The sequence below is a fragment of the Lactuca serriola genome, chromosome 8, assembly GCF_051521515.1.
Source record: "Lactuca serriola cultivar US96UC23 chromosome 8, Lser_US96UC23_V15, whole genome shotgun sequence".
Classification (NCBI taxonomy): Eukaryota; Viridiplantae; Streptophyta; class Magnoliopsida; order Asterales; family Asteraceae; genus Lactuca; species Lactuca serriola.
Genome location: NC_136415.1, coordinates 214,654,203 through 214,670,636, shown reverse-complemented (window position 1 = coordinate 214,670,636; position 16,434 = coordinate 214,654,203). Strand labels below are relative to the sequence as shown.

General features: G+C 29.9%; 4 non-coding genes across 4 annotated transcripts; all 4 read right to left on the bottom strand.

Moving 5' to 3' along the window:
- Positions 1 to 6,814: 6,814 nt before the first annotated feature.
- Positions 6,815 to 6,940, bottom strand: LOC145071774 (small nucleolar RNA snoR80). The gene has a single exon (XR_013690781.1). It is a non-coding gene; the product is annotated as a small nucleolar RNA snoR80 (small nucleolar RNA).
- Positions 6,941 to 7,082: 142 nt separating this feature from the next.
- Positions 7,083 to 7,195, bottom strand: LOC145071762 (small nucleolar RNA Z152/R70/R12). Its single transcript, XR_013690770.1, has one exon. It is a non-coding gene; the product is annotated as a small nucleolar RNA Z152/R70/R12 (small nucleolar RNA).
- A 68-nt stretch (positions 7,196 to 7,263) lies between these two features.
- Positions 7,264 to 7,347, bottom strand: LOC145071757 (small nucleolar RNA R11/Z151). Its single transcript, XR_013690765.1, has one exon. It is a non-coding gene; the product is annotated as a small nucleolar RNA R11/Z151 (small nucleolar RNA).
- A 30-nt stretch (positions 7,348 to 7,377) lies between these two features.
- LOC145071748 (small nucleolar RNA Z157/R69/R10) lies at positions 7,378 to 7,478 on the bottom strand. Its single transcript, XR_013690757.1, has one exon. It is a non-coding gene; the product is annotated as a small nucleolar RNA Z157/R69/R10 (small nucleolar RNA).
- Between the last annotated feature and the right edge of the window lie 8,956 nt (positions 7,479 to 16,434).

Genomic DNA, 16,434 nt, shown 5'->3' with positions numbered 1-16,434 from the left:
CTTAAGGTGTACATACAACCCTAAATACTATGGATCTATGTTTTCTCTAATTATACATGCAAAATGATTTTCCAAAGCATTAACCTAACTAGCAAACAATCATGGGTACTTGTACAACAAAAATCTAGTTAGAAGACATACCTTTTCTTGTAGCTTGATTCCTCGGACCTTTAAGAGCTTAGCACCCCAAATGTGATGCCTTAAATGCTTCACATAGCACCACCAACAATGGAAGGACTTGAGAAGGATTGTCTTGCACCAGATTCAACTATAACTCTCCAAGAACACTTAGGTTCCGAGTTTTGGTAGCCTAGGGGCTTCTTATATAGTGTGACAAAACTAAGGTTACACCATGTAAACCTTAATGGGCATGACCTTCCATATTCCTTAGGCTCCATGGGTTTAAACCTCCATGGATCGTCCATGGGTTTAGCCTAACTTAAGGAATCATGGATCATTGGCCCACACCATAAGAATGAATGATTTACCAAATCACCCCCTTATATTTAATTAGTCTCTTTTGATCACAAAATTAATTCCAAATTAATTCTTTATCAATACTAATTAAATAATATGATTTCATATTAATATATTAGAACTTATAATATATTAATAAATCATGAATATCCTCTTCTCAAAAGTCCATCCTTACAAATTGTTCTGGTGCCAAGCAACCCAAATGGACCATGCTACTCTCGGATCAAGTACATACCAATTATAGTTATGAGCTTAGACACTAAATCCAACAGTCTCCCACTTGGATAAGTCTAATAACTATAACTACAAGTATGTCTTAAAACACCAACTAGCAATCGTAGCTCTTAAAAGCCTTTGTCGAACCGAGACGCTCCATTTTAGATAAGTGATCATATAATCCTCTGTTCTCAAGATATCAACCGGACAAATACATGGAACAACGTCATACTTATTGTCCAACAGTTAGTTTCCCGATTTTCGATTTGTTTGACATATAACTTAATTGAACACATCAATTTAGCTTTGACCGGGCCCGACACATAAGTCAAAACAAAATCATCGAGGGGCCTAAGATATCTCTTTTAATCCTCCAAGGACTAAAAGGAACATATAAACTTCGACTCATATGTTTGTACTAACTACTCATCAAATTGTACACAACAACACGTTTTATAGCATCAAGTTACTGAAGCGGTTTCGTAATATATATATATATATATATATATATATATATATATATATATATATATATATATATATATATATATATATATATATAGTAGGATCAAATGAGAACACCCAAAAGGTTGAGAATGTGAGAACATATGTAAACCATTTAAATATTCAAATCTAAGGCTATTATCAAAACAGACTATTTATGTAAATTCTGAAATTGTTGGTATTAAAGTGTAACTTTCATAAGTAATAAGGGTATAATGGTAATTGTAACTTTAGTCTATTCCTATAATTTATCACTCACTCTCGTATTTCCTTTCAAATTTCCTGTATCATTACCGCCTCCTATACACCACGATCTCTTCTTCTCTCAAACTCTAAACCCTAATCTAACCGTTTTTGGAATGTCGCCCCCCCCCCTCACCCCACTTTCTTCATGTCTAGTACCATTCATCCCCTTCACCGTGTCACGACACCTCCTTCACCATGTCACGGCCGCCTGCCTTCATCATCTTTCTATGCCTTCATTATCGATCGGAGGAGATAAGGTTTTGAAACATAGAAGCAACATCAAAACCACCACCACTATTGTGCGCTCCTTGCTCTTGGTGTCACACACCCATTGTTAATGAATGTCTAAGCCTCTGCAATGATGACCCTCAACCCAATTTGCCGGTAATGGTGTAGATGGACTCCGGTTGATGTGGTGAAAAGAGGCTTAAGGAGACAACCCGATGTTCGTCATGATTTACAGATCGGTACGTAACTTCTCCCCTAATCTGGAGTTTATTCATCTCGATCCGGTGGTGGTGATTTGCTCGTTATTGACAGATTAGTGAAATCTAGTAAATTTTTTATTTCTTTCAAAATAGTGTTTTGATTTTTTTAATATAGCTCGTTATTGACAAATATGTGAGGAATGAATTTCATATTCCAATTTGCCATATATTATGTTAGCCTACTAATGCTTAAATAACCCCCACCTTAAAAAAGTAAATTTATGGACTGATAAATTGAATTTGGTACCTTCATTTTGTAAGTACATTTATGCATCTGAATCCGTAAAGGGTAAACAAAATTCAAAGGCAAGACGTGAACTTTTATTAATGAAGTGTTATGGATACATTGATTTTTGTTAAGTTCATATATTTGTTTTTAATATTTAATTATGAACTAGTATAAAGTCGCTTGAAATTGCATATTATGTTTTTACTTTTGATTAATGTTATTAATGTACTCATTCATTATTAAAGACCCGTATGTTATACGAGTTTGATAAATCAAAAAATTAAATATAAAAGTTTAAACAAAAATTTATTTACATTTGAAATTTAAAATTTAAAATTTGAATTTAAAAGAAACATATTAAATATTATATGAGTACTAATATTGTAATTTATTAGTTATTTCAATTAAGACAATTATTAATTGAGATTCAAATATGATATGTTAATTAAGAAAAGATACAAAAAAAGAGAAAATGACAAATGGAAAAACATTTAATCAAAATACCAAAAAATGACATGTGTCCAAGTTAATGAGAGAGTGACATGTGGCAAAATTATTTTCATTTATTACGGAAGATTATATTTAGTTTTATTGATTGGTTGCAGGTTCTATTCATACATGAATATAACTCTAATCACACATGAATATAACTTTATTTATATATATTTTATGTATTTTATATTTTGTTCATGTTTATTCGTTTATAATTTGATGTAATACATGTTTTTCTAAATCTTTTTCATTTAGTTAATTGTTAATTGTATTTATTGCTTTATTTGACGGTATGCAGAAGAAATCAAGATGCGTCTACAATGGAATGTCAGAGTGTTAATATACAAACAAACACAACAAAATGGAAAAGATCTTGCCTTATTCATTTATGATTATAGAATAATAGTTAACTATTTTTATTATAATTTTTGTTTATGTTCTATTCATATGTGAGTATAGGAAAATAGATATTTATTACATTGTAATTTTTTGGGTAAATAGCATAAAAAACACTCCGTTTACACCAAAATTCTAATTTGACACCGTGTTTTTTTTTGTCTCAAATTTGACACTGTGTTTTCCAGTTTGTTATAATTCTAACCACTTGACCGGTCAACCAGGTTACATGCTGACGTGACATGATGACGTGCCAGTTTTGATGACGTGACATGCTGACATGATATGCTGACGTGTTAAAATTTAATTTTTTTCCCAAAAAAAACACTAAGTTTTCACTTTTTTTTTATTTCGACACTAAGTTTAATATTTTCTTTTAATTTTGACACTATGTTTTTTGTTCCAAATCGAACATCATTTTTTCTAATTTTGTTCAATTTTGACCATTTTAATTTAAAACCGTATAAATATATTTTTTTATTACATTTTAAACCGTATATATATATATATATATATATATATATATATATATATATATATATGTTTAAAAACCACATTTTTATTTAAATATAAGGTGTTTTTTATGTTTTGTTTTGTTTTTTTACATTCAAATCATAATGTATATATGCATTAGTCATATCATGATAATCAAACTAACCATAAGCTTTTAATAAGATGTAAAATTTTCAGAGGTTGTAAACTTGACATCCGGGTTTTGATCGACTACACGCCTCCAAACCTCTAAACTCATTTTAAAGTTGCATATTTAATATAAAATACGGTTTTTGTATAAATAATACTTATTTATACATAAAATTATGGTTTTAATGTAATATATATATATATATATATATATATATATATATATATATATATATATATATATAACTTTGGTTTTAATTTAAAAAAATGTATTTATACGATTTAAAATGTAATAAAAAAAATATATTTATACGGTTTCAAATGGAATATAGTCAAAATTGAACAAAATTTGATAAATGATGTTCAATTTGGAACAAAAAAACATAATATCAAAATTGAAAGAAAAAATTAAACTTAGTGTTAAAATCGAAAAAACATGAAAACTTAGTGCTTTTTGTGAAAAAAAAATCAATTTTGACACGTCAGCATGTTACGTCATCAAAACTGACACGTCATCATGTCACGCCAGCATATAACCTGGTTGACCAGTCAAGTGGTCAGAATTGTAACAAACTGAAAAACACAGTGTCAAATTTGAGACAAAAAAAAACACGGTGTCAAATTAGAATTTTGGTGTAAACGGAGTGTTTTTTTATACTATTTACCCTAACTTTTTGTGTTATTATTTATGAATATATATATATATATATATATATATATATATATATATATATATATATATATATATATATAATGTGTTTTATTTGTTTATGTTTATAGTTGTGTTGTAATTTTTTCTCTGTAAATTGTGTTATATTAGTTTATTATTATAACTTAATTTATCTATTCATTTAATATTACAATCAGATTCATATATAATTACAAGTATGTTTTATTCTTATATGTTTACACATTCATATGAAATGATGAATTCATCAATATTTTTGATAAAGAAATAAATAAAAAAAATAAAAAAAAAATGTTTTTAGTCATGGTAAAAACACTTTTTAAAGAATATTATTGATTAAAAAAATATTAAATACATTTATAGTATTTAGGTAAAAAAATCAATTAATTAGATAACATCCCATGATTATAGGAATTATTAATTATCCATATTTAATTACATCATAAAATTCCTTTTATACCCTTATGAAATTATTGGTCTACAATTGTTCACGTGTTCTCAACCTTTTAGATGTTCTAATTTGATCATATATATATATATATATATATATATATATATATATATATATATATATATATATATATATATTCAACCAAACCAAGCTCATATATCATACATGTATGTTTAACACAATAATCTATAAAACTAATATAACTAAGGCCTAGTTTAAGGCACCAACTAAAAAGCTTAGGGGAAAATGACTTATAAGAGTAAGTAAGTTTTGAAATCATTCAAAAAATACCATTTAAGTTTGATCTTTTCAAAAATCACCATCTAAGTAAAGGTTATGTAAAAAAATACCATCAAAGTTTAAGTTTTGTTGAAATATCACCTCCTGGTGACCGACATCTGTAGGTAAGGTGAAAATGTTGCCTGCAAAAAATTAATTAACGGAAAATAAAAGATTACATGGCATTAGGAACATCTTAAGTGGATTAAGAGATACAAATCAATTGTCTTTTGACTTGATTGGATGGAGAGAAGCGCACAAAGCTGTCTAAGGTTCGATCAATCAACCATCCTCTAGTGAAATCAATTTTTACAGCTGACCGATTTATGTTGCATTTATGACCAAATTTCCACTGTTTGTGGGTTTTGTTGCAATTATGACCAAATTGCCCTTGTTGTTACTTCCCATGTCCCTATATTGATTTGAGAGGTTTGATGCCATAAATTAAAATAGAATTCTATTTCTTGTATATTACTTTTCACTTTGTCAAATGTTTCAAAGTAGAGGTCTATGGTTTTTGAGATTTTGAGATGCCTGTATACAGTTCTACAGTTCTGAATGGCTTAGTATAAAGTTCTGAATAAAAAATTAAAGCAACAACAATTCAAAGTGCAATTATGCCATTTTGTCCATTTATTGAATGGTTTAGTATAAAAAGTTTTATGAGGTCCCTTGATAAAAAGTTTTGAGTTTAGAGTATAATTATGCCCTTTTATCACGGACTAACAATGGTGCTGCCAAGGATATGGTTGTTGTTGTTTAACAGCTTCTTACTTCTTTATGTACAGGAAGAAACATGACAGGTAAAAAGCTATAATTGAATATATTGTGCAATGTAAATTGAGAATTTGAGAGTACAATGCTACAACGGAATATATTGATCAAAGTACAATAAGTTCATATAAAAATGACAATTATGCCCTTTTGTCCCTTTTATTGAATTTGATCTAGTAATATGATTGTATCACGCTAATTTGATTGTATCACCAAGCTCATCTAACTATACTAAAAGTTGTTTCTTATCTTTCATGATCCCCATAAAGAGTCCTAAATGCTTCTGTCAATGACTTTTTTAACACATGAATACCCTCTACATCTTCCTTCCATTTCTTGTTATCACTTCAATGTAATTTTAGAATTCGAGCAGTATAATGCTAATAATTAAATATATATTGTTCATAGTAAAATAGCTTAATATAAAAAAGAAACAAAAATGTTATTCAATTATAGCATTTTCTCCGCTATGTGACCATTTTACCCCTAAATGTTAAGGGAATGTACATTACAGTTAAGGCAATGTATTTTATAGTTTTGTCCCTTTATTTAAAATACATCACAGCAAGTACTTTACAATTATAAACTAATTGATCCTACAACAAGTACTTTACATTTATAAAGCAAATTATGCCATTTTCTCGTCATAGTAATCAATGTGACATTGTCAAAACAATCCATGTAAACTGAATTTTGTAGGTAAGGCTGATAAAACAAAACTTTGATGGTGTTTTTTGAACGCTTTTTAAACATTCTTACCCTATAAGTCATTTTTCCAAAGCTTATTTATCAATAAACTATTCCAAACTATCTTATCAAAAACAATAAGCTAAGCAAAAACTATATCACATTAAACTTAGCTTATTTATGCCAAACTAACACCTAAAAACCTAAAAATAATTGGTAATTTCTACAAAATAATATAACTAGAAAGATGTTCGAGGCGTTTCCAGGATGAAATGGCATTGAGGGACCATTTATCAGGATCACCACGTATATCTATTTGGCGTCCGAGCCATTACACCGAGAGGAACAATTATCAATCCTCCGGAATTGGTAAATGGAGGCAATTGGAACACAATTCAATAACTACGCATACGCAAATTCACAATTGTTTAGAGCAACTTCAGGTCAATAGAATGAATTTGTTTTCAAACTGTATGAAATGAAGTATATGTGTTCAAACATAAAATTGATAGAATAGCTCAGTGGAAGGAGAAGTCGTTAAAAATTGGAATCACGGCAAGACAACGTTAATCGCCTTGTCCACTGCCCTAATTACACCGTATGGTGTTTTGCCTCATCATCGCCATTAACAATCCACCAAAAATTATAATGTAATTAAAGAGAGAAAAAACAATGTGTTTTCAAAAACAATCATGAGCCTCAGTGTGTGTAACAATCAGATCATTGATTCAATCTCACTGAAATCCGCTAAGATAATTAAAAGTATCATCATAAGCTCGATCAAATTTGATAAATATTCATTGGATTTTTTTGTGCTCAGACAGCCAAGGGTTTGTCGTCAAACTGAATGGGAAGAAGAGCCCAAGATCAGAAACTCTAGTCCACAAATTGATTCATCAACGCACAAAACACAGATTATACATACAAACTATGTAATACTAAACGTAAATGAAACATGGTTAAGCAATCAAAGGAGTATTTGAAAGCAGAGTGTTTAATTAGAGATGAAGGAAGAGCTTATTGACGAAGGGACGATAGCGGTGCTGATTTATAGGGTTGAGTTTGTGATGGATAGAATCTGATTTAGGGTTTGGAAACTAGGGTTTTAGAAGCCGCTACATGGTCCATCCTAGTTCACCCATTAATACCAATCAAATTATTAAATTAACTTAATTTTTTTTTTTTAATAATTTTGTCATATGTACTCCCATTTATTACTTTATTGTCTAAACCCGGTAATTTGGTGTACGACGTTGGATTTTGCAAATTTATTTTTTGGGTTTAATCCTATGGATTCAAATTTATAATTTGTGTTTTGTTTACATGTATAAACATATACCAGATGAGTATCCCTTGCTTCGCAAGGACAGAATGGACAGAATGTGTTTGTAAACTATTTGTGTTGTGTATGTGAAATAAACTTTGTTTAGAAATAGAGAGGTTACATATGCATTTCATTATATTAATCAAGTCGTGAGGGGTTAGAGTAGGATACTTAAAAGAATTCATTACATCTCTATTCTAATAAAAGAATAGTTTTAATCTTCTTTTGACATGTGTCATCATATTAGGCCTCCTAATTAATACACATTTTATTCTTTTTTTGCCATGTGTCACCCTATTAAACTTCTTAATTAATGCATGCCACTTGTCAACCTATTAATTATCTATTTCAAATTTTAAAATTTTCATTTTAATTACAATAAATTAATAACAATGAAATAAAAATTAAAATAAAATTAATACAAATTATAAGGTGATATAATTTCATATATTTATTTAAATTAACGATTATAATCTATTAATAATTTTGTGTTCTAACTATTAAAGTTTAATTAATTTTGTAGTCGTGGTTTCACGGGTTATAAACTAGTTAGGTTATGAAAGAAAGAAACCAAAATGTTGACCATTAATCACACATTTTTTTAAATATATTTAAAAAACAACTCGATTTCACAAATATTCATCTCGGTTTGATTGGTTTTAAAAGGCACCAGCTAAGCAACCTGATGTACCACCAATGGACACCTGATGGCTACAATAGCTACAACATATAAGGCAAAATAAATGAATCAGCCATAAGGCGAAAATAGCTAACTGCGAGTGCAAATTTTACATTGTTACAGCAAGAAACTTTTGAAAATAGCTAACTACAAGTGCAAGAAATATAGATTGTACATTTATTTAAATATTAATTATAGCATTATGTTTTCCTTTTCTAGGTTAACAACTTTGTAGTAAAAAAATTTACCAAATTATATCAGTGCAAGTTGTCTTGTATTTGGGTTATATTGATTTTTACCTTCAAACATACTTTTAAGAGGCAAATGCAACTAATATAACATCAAAAAAATAAGAAAAAAAACAAACAAAGTCAGTAGTAAACATTGTAAGTTTTCAAGTCCTATTTCTTTGGAAAAATATCATTTTTAACATTAAAATATAAAAGAATAAAAAGATTGTTTTCCTATTTTTATATAAAACAAATACTATTCCAACAGTTCAATTTTAAATTTTTAGTCATCTGAGTTGTTGGGAGCATGAGGAAAGTTGTCATTACAAAATTACTCTATGTAGAAGATTTAGGCATAGTCGTTTTTTGTTGCCATTTAAAAAAAGATAGACTTTTTTTACCCTAAGCTTTCATCTCTGCAACATAAAAACTCATATTCCCACCTTGACAACATCCTCCATTGTTTTTTTTCTCCTTGGTGATGTCATCATCTTTCCTAGCATATTCAAAACAGTATTTATAATTTCAGAAAGATTTCAAGAACTGAAATTGGAAGTGAATTTGCACATATTTTGATAAAAAAAAAAAGTAGTACGCCATGTTCTTGAAATAAGCCTACGGTAAAGCAAGAACCCTAGGTTTAGGCATCCGACCATTGCCCATTTTTTCCTTCTTACCCCAAATAAGACGCCTTTTGGCCCGCACTTTCTACTCTTCCCTTGTAAAGCAGCTGAACATGATATATAATCTAACATAAAATGTTCAACTAATGCTTACAAATTAAGTTCAAAATTGTACATACAGATCATGTTAAAAATAATTCAGAATTACATATTCGCCCAAAATATAAATATAAGTAATTAGATTTTTTTATAAATTATAATTTTGAAGGAGGATTTAGGTTACATAACACCAACAATTAGAGCTACTTCTCTTGTTGTCATTGTTAGTTGGAAGTCACTTTCATAGAATATGTGTGACCTTCGTGTTGGTGGTCTTGTCTTAAAAGATGTCCATGTTTGAATTTCATACTTATCAATTCAAAAAACTGACAAAAATCAGTTAATATACACGAAAAACTTAGAGTAAAGAAATATTAATGTAACAGGTCTAAAGTGTTTATTTGGCATTTTAACAAACTGTTGGTGGGCATACTTCAGTTAAGGTTTACCTCCTAATTTTTCCAACATCATTGAATGACTCCTCTAGATGAAATTTTAGGTCAAATTAACAGTTCATTTCTTATAATTTACTCTAAACAACAACAAAAAAAAAAAACACAAAACCGCATACATAAGTGAACTGAAAAGATTGATTGTGGGTTTGAGAAAGTTCATGATTTGAGTGTAAAAAGTTGTTTCTCTGACTTCACGTCGGGGTATTGCCTGCATCAAACACCTGCAGTTCGAGCTAATAAGAAATTATTTGAATAGAACCATTAATATTCTCCAAATGATTCAATAGGTAGTAAACAATATCATACCTTTAATGGACTGCAAGTGTCCTCAGAACAAAGAACAAAAGAAGAAGACAGAAGGCTAGCCATAGCTTCCAAAATCACTCCAATCAGTGGAATCCATTACAGGAAAATAATACGTTGCCAAATTCCAAAATTATAAAAAGAAATTGTCGAATACCTAGAGTATATCTTCTTCATACCAAAGGAAAAAAAAAACTGCAAATACATTGACCAGAAACAGAAAGAAAATAAAGAAGAGAAAGATATTTTCACTCGACTCCGATTTCACTTCTTGGTGGTGGAGACTTCATTGAAGGCGATGAACATGCATCGAAGGTTTGGGAGGAGTTCAATCGCTACTCCTCCCGCCTCCCTAATGGAAAATCAAGTGTCGACATCCGTATATGGAGAATGGGAAGTGGTGTGTCGTGGGTGTCTCTGTGGTGGTGGTAAGACACGGTGGAGACGAAGGGTATATAAAAAGAGATAGCAGGGAAGATCATGAAACCCATATCCTTTTCATATGATATAACCATTCCTTACATGAAAGCCTTTCATTTACCTTCATCATACTTGTTGAACCCAGACTTGCAACATATTGTAAAATTTCATATTTATCATAACCTGATAAAAATTATCTGAAATGAACAGTATGAATGTAGTGATAATCATGATGAGATTGAAAAAAATCAACAAAAACATAAGTTATCAACTTAAATAAAGCAACAACCGTTGTACATAAAGAAAATAACTGAAAAAGATGTTGGATTAGGTGAATGTGGGAAGCGACAACAAACCCAACTCAAACTGAAGAACCCAAAACTTTTGTATTCTACGCCTCCAAAATGGAGCCTTAAAAACAGAAACCCATCGCCGTAGTGTAGCCCCAACCTCCCTCATGGGGTGGTGACTATTGATTGGAAAATTGCCACGAAAAAATCTACTATAATAAATGAAAGTTTTTTTGCCACATGTCCTCTTCTCCTTCATTTAGACACATGTCATTTTCTAGAATTTTTAAATTTTCTATTTTCCACTTGTCATTTTATTGTATTTTTTATTTTATTAAATTAAAATTCCACATTTAATATGTAAGGTAATATATATGTAAAGTATTTATTAGAAAGAGTTTATATATGTAATGTATTCAATACATTAAAGTCTCATTAATTTTAATAATTTAATTTTTTTTTCATTTTTCTTATAAATTCAAAATTTTCAAATTGTTAAAATTTTATATTTATTTTTTTTAAATAAACCCATGTAAGTGAATTTTGAACATCAAACCCAAAAATGGAAACAGGGAAATATCTAAAAACCTCTTTAAGAAGACGTGCATTTGGAAATATCTAAAACCTTGATAAGAAGATATGAATTTGCAGATAGCTTATGTTCTCCAGGCCAAACATGTTGACTTCTGCCATTGACAACTCTGGTTCCTTTGTCTATCGCTCCATCGATAGTTCTGTAATCCTCTGGTCAAAACATACAAACTGAATGGTCAGATGAAAATACAACTTCATTTGTCCCAAATTTCCAAACAACTTGTGATATCAAAATAAACTTACTTGCTGATTTCACGATAGAGCTAAGAATACTCTTCAATATTCCCTTGAGGATTATTTAAGACAGATGTTGAACCCCCCTCCGCCCAAATTAAGCCTTCAATAAAACCCCAAATTAGTTATATCCCTACACCGTAGAGGCGTCAGCTATCCCAGGAAAAAACAAAAGCGTACGTATTTCTTGTTCAAAAACAATCGACAAAAGGTTTCATAGAACGAATTTTGAAGAAACGGAAATACAGAGAAGAAGAATTGGAGACTAATGTGAAATTGTTGACTACCTGACTCGAAGTTCTTAAGTCTGTACCACATGGATATTGAAATAGAATTGGGGAAGAAAGCAAGAAACCGTAAGTCTCTTCGATTGAAATCTTCCTAGGTCTGTGGAATTAGCCGACTGTTCATACTCAACTCCTTCGTCGGTCATCACCAAAGCATATGAGAAGCATTGGATACCGATGGCGATGGAAAGAGTAAACCACTTGGATAAAGAATCCAGAGACATGGGAGGCCTCAATCTGTGTAGGAAACAAAGGGACCGGTGTGGTGAAGACGCTAAGCACAAATGTGGAGGAGATCGTCTGGTACCAACAGATGTCTTTATGAGTATTTCGATGAGAAGAAAGGGGAGTAGAACACTACCACTAATTGGAATCTGATTGGATCAGAAAGCGGTGAAGAAATGCAGAAAAACACGTGTCCACCAATATTATAGAAAATGACATAAAATGCCCCACTATAAAGATCAGCCACAATAGAGACAAAATTAAAGAAACAAACATAAACGGGGGACCATTTATGTCAAATCCTTAGGAACTTTACTGTTCCTAAGGAGAGACCTCTTTAATATATATATATATATATATATATATATATATATATATATATATATATATATATATATAAGACACGGATGATTTTTTTGTGACACGCGAACATATAGACATGAATAATTTAGTGAAATATAGCATATTGCTTATGATTTTAGCTTGTTGTGACATGTGTAATGAAATATAGCATATTACTTATGATTTGAGTTTGTTTTATCAATGTACTTTGATATGCATATTTTTTTATCCCATTGCGACATTGTGTATTTGCACCTACGTTAAGCCTAATCTTTTTTCCTCTTAAATTGATAGTTTATAAGTGTTTAGTATGAATTTAAGTTACTGAGATTTTTTGAAAATAAAAATAAAAATAAAAATTATATGTTTAGTATTTAGAAATTAAGTATGTAATTTTTGTTGTATGAGTTGGGGGTGAGAACGAGCTAATAATAAATTATGAATGGTTGGTGAGAAGCATGTTTGTTTTTCATAGTCTTTTGATCATGTTACTATTCATCCTAAAACCAAAATTCACAAAAATTGAAGGGTAATTAATGTTGAAACCTATTTTATTCTTCATGATATCATGACAACTTTCATGTATGCCTTATGGTGAAAATCTATGATTTTGTGTACCTAATTGTACATAAATTAATAATGTAATCATTGATGTGTGTGGTTCTAGTATGTGTGGTTCTAGCATGTGTTTATAGTTAAGGTCATCAATGATGTAGTTAGGAGAGAGAGAGAGAGAGAGAGAGAGAGAGAGGTGGACCTATTTTGTTTTTATTCATTTCAAAAAGAACTTAAACAAGGGCATGTTAGTCATTTGGGTTTAGGGAGGGATCAAAATTACAATGAATGTAATGTGAATAATTTGTCCTATTCACTTTAAATGAAAAGGAGCTTCTGATTTATCAGTGCTTGAAACAATTCTTCCTTCTCCATATTACTATATGTCTAGTGTCAATAATTTTATATAAGGAACTACTAAAATCTCCCCTTTCATTATGGGTTAAAGAAGGGGTCATATCACTCAAACCTTTTTCTCATGCTTTCGCCAGGGGTATGGAGAAATCTGAAATCAAGAGGATTTCCCTATTACCCCCTTATCAAAAGGAAGATCACTAAGGCCATCTCCAATAAGAATTTCATAGGGGAGGGGGGGGGGGTAATGGGGAGTTTAATCTCATTAAACTCAAAATCCCTAGTGTGGGAAAATGACTAGGATTCAATACAATGGGAAGTTCAATCCCCATTGAACTCTATACTCTCTCTCCTCACACACACACATACAAACACACACACACACACACATATATATATATATATTAAAATTATTTTTTATTTTTTATTTTAAATTTTTAATTTTTAGTTAATGTTAATTTTAATTGTAGTTTTTAATTTTTAATTTCATGCTAATTTTTTTTAAATAAAAATAAATAAAGAAAATGATAAATGATGTGACAATCCATTAAATTGTATAGAGTTTAATGGTGTGTAGAGTTTAATGGGTAAAGTTGTATAATGAGTGGAATGTACATATGTCAATCCATTGAACTCATATGAATTCAGTACATTGGAGATGACCTAAATTCTTTTCTTTTACATAGAGGCCATATCACATGCTTCACAACCATCAATTGTGATATTTAGACTTCGATATTGACTTAAGGAACTGAGAAAAGGAAATAGAAGCATGTTGTATTGCATTAACTTTGATCTTTTTGAATTGAGATTTGTTATTGTTAATGGCTACCAATTTTGCAATGTTTCTTTTCCCTAAATTGAAAATTGTCAACAATCTTTTGGTGATTTGAAAATATTTAGGGTTTACAATATGTAATGGATGTGTAAATTCCTTTCACTTAACCTTTGTCGAACCTTGCTAATGCTCACTAGGTTTCACACACGTAACATACGTATTTGGCATGTATTTAGATTAGAAAAGTTGTTGAAGATCGTGACAAGTTAAACAACCTTTTGGTGATATGAAAAAATTTAGGGTTTACAATATGTAACGGATGTGTAAATTCCTTACACTTAACAATTGTTGAACCTCGATAATGCTCACTAGGTTTTCCATGTGTAACTTATATATTTTGACATGTATTTAGATTAGAAAACTTTGTTGAAGATCATAACACATTTAGCATTTGCATATTTAAAAGATGTTGTGTTGTAACTTAAGATGTATGTAATATATTTACTTATATATTGATTATATTGGTACGTTTTTACATCTTCAACTTTCTAAATGTTAAGGACTTCCTTATGGGGCGACATCTCCTCCTTATATCATCAACCTTGTATGACATTCCTTGCCGTAATTTGTCGATGATCGATGTCAATCCTAACGAATTTCTAGTTAATGGTAGCCACATAGAATCCAATGCATAAGGAAAATTCTTTTAATTAATTGTTTTTATATAAGTAAAGTCAATGGCTAACGTCTAGTTTTTTGGTCTTGATGTTACTACTAGAAAGAACAATAATATAAGAATTATGACCATATACAAAACTATTTACATAATTATAACATGACTTTAAACTTTTAAAAAATAAGTATGAATTTCAAAATTATAATTTTTTTAAATTACTTTTATGACAAAAAACTAGAAAATTGTTATCTGAAAAAGCAGTTTGCGACTTTGAACTCGTTTTTTCTGAGTTCAAAAATTCATATATAGTTTGAAAGTATATATTTTGATTTTTTGCCAGAATGGCTGAATTTTTATATAGCAAATGGCTAACAAATAATTACAAAGGAATAGACAAAATGAGATTTAAACACCATAACATACGATTAATGCTAAATCTTCTATTTCTAAACACGAACCAACTTGTTTTGTCTAAGATTTTGATTGTTAAAAAAATTTTCGTTAAGAAAATACCATAAACGCGACCACATGATCATAATAATTGATTCCAAGTCCAAACGTTTATGATTATAAAATTCTTCAAAGTCGATCCGTTAAATTGTTTCTTCAATACCTTAAAAACACTGGAAATGAGATACCATCTCCCAAAAAAGTCCATAAGTCTCTTGCAACTTAATACTTAACGAACAAGTGTACATCATATCCCATATAAACATTGAAAATACCACACACAAGACTTCTACATCATATCCCATATAAAGATTGAAAATACCACACACAAGCGAAATGATGCTAATCTCTTTTGTATAAATATTAAATATTGATATGAGTCGGCAATATATTCAATTTGAGACGCCAATAGAATATATCAATCTTATGGGAACATATATGTAAAACCTGGTTTCAAAATGTTTTTAATTTTGAAATAACAAGCCGTAACTGGATAAAACAAAGGTCTTAGGCTTCAAGGGAATAAATTTTAGACGCTATCGAATGTTGATAATGATGGTTTAGTGATTAAAGCCTTTAATTTGTGCTTTAAAAAAAGGTAAAAATGAAAAAGTAATATTCTGAGTTTCTTACATGGATTATGGTTTTCAACATGTATTAAGTCAAAAGTAATTACATAGGGTTATGAGGCTCGTCAATACCTTTCGGTGCAAATATAAATTGCAAAAAACAAAGTTGAAACAAAGAAGTTATTCATTTTTTGAAGTTGGAATTGAATTGGATGAAAACTCGATGTCACAAGTTGAGAAGCATATTCCCACGACGTGACAAGCAGGCTGCCACGAGGTGAGAACCAGACAATCTAGGCCTATGAATTTTAAGGTTTTCTATGTATTTAAATGGTAATTCCATGTTTTTTGGGTACTTAATAAAAAAGATTTAAAAAA